Below are 1,259 nucleotides of genomic sequence, written 5' to 3' on the forward strand. Positions count from 1 at the left end.
ACCCCTCCCTATCCTGTTTCCGGCAAAACTCCTTCCAACTCTTCTCTTGCGCCTCTTTCACCGCCTTTTCATACTTTTTCCTTTCTTCCAGGTACAATCCAACTACGCGGTCTCTGTGATCAGGTGCTGCGTTTCGGATCCTGCGTCTCCTCACGGCCACCTGCCTCTTCATCTGCGCGAGCTCATCATTCCACCACGACAAGGTGAATTTTGTGTGTGTTTTTTGATCGGCATTGTGTCTCTGCATGTCTGTGTGATTGCTTCAGTGTATCTGTCTATTGTCTCGTCTATTTGTTGTGTGCTGTGTATTGTGTCCATGTTCTGTACAGTTAATTAATATTTTGGGGATTGGCTCAGAATCATCAGTTTGATCATATTCATTTTATTTATAATTTTATATTTGCTTTTGGTCTGGTAAAGGTTTCAATAATAGTTTGTAGCTTCTTTTAGTATTTTAATTCTTTTATCACTGTAGTTGTCGCTTTTTAGTTACTATTTTTTCAACCAATGTTTTTTATAATTTAATTCATTTATTGCTTTTCTTATGCCTCCAAATTTTTTATGCTATATTCCTTTTAACCTTCGTGTCTTCTTCGATATTTTGATTTATTTTTTTACTCAGCTCTGATATTTTGTGGCAGTAACTTTCTTTTCTTTTAGAAATTTGTAATGGATTTTAAAGGCGATTTATTCATTATGTTATTAACCCGACATTTCAAACACTTTACTCCGAGCGTGGTCACAGGGAGACTGAGATGTTACATGTCGTGAAGGTCAAACAAAAATTGTTGTTAGTGAACTACTTGTTTTTGTTTTTCATAATCTCACCCTTCCTCCACCTGCTTAGTAATGGAAGTACTATTGGCCTTGGTTTACTGACTTTATTTAAACAACTTAGCAAATTGCCTAATAAATTTGTTAGAATGGATTGTTATATTATATTTTAATAACAATAAACAATCAATTCAAATTTTAATAAAAAAAAAAGGATTTGGATTTAATTTTATTATTTTAGTAATCTAACGTAGTATTCAGTCTGATAATAAAACAAAACGCACACTTACAACTCAACCTAACAAGATAACGTCGCCCCCCCCAAGCAAATAAAACACGCTCGTCAAATCGCTAACCATTGTGTGACTACTCAATATAACACAAACTAGAGACTGTGATGGAAGGTAAGTTGGGTTAGGTTAGGTTTTGGGTTAGGTTAGGTTTTGGGTTAGGTTAGGTTTTGGGTTAGGTTAGGTTTTGGGTTA

At 35.1% G+C, this 1,259-nt stretch overlaps 1 pseudogene; it reads right to left on the reverse strand.

Moving 5' to 3' along the window:
- LOC119828245 overlaps positions 1 to 247 on the reverse strand; it is a 4,236-nt pseudogene extending 3,989 nt beyond the window's left edge.
- Positions 248 to 1,259: the final 1,012 nt, after the last annotated feature.

This window comes from Zerene cesonia, chromosome 7, assembly GCF_012273895.1.
Source record: "Zerene cesonia ecotype Mississippi chromosome 7, Zerene_cesonia_1.1, whole genome shotgun sequence".
Lineage (NCBI taxonomy): Eukaryota > Metazoa > Arthropoda > Insecta > Lepidoptera > Pieridae > Zerene > Zerene cesonia.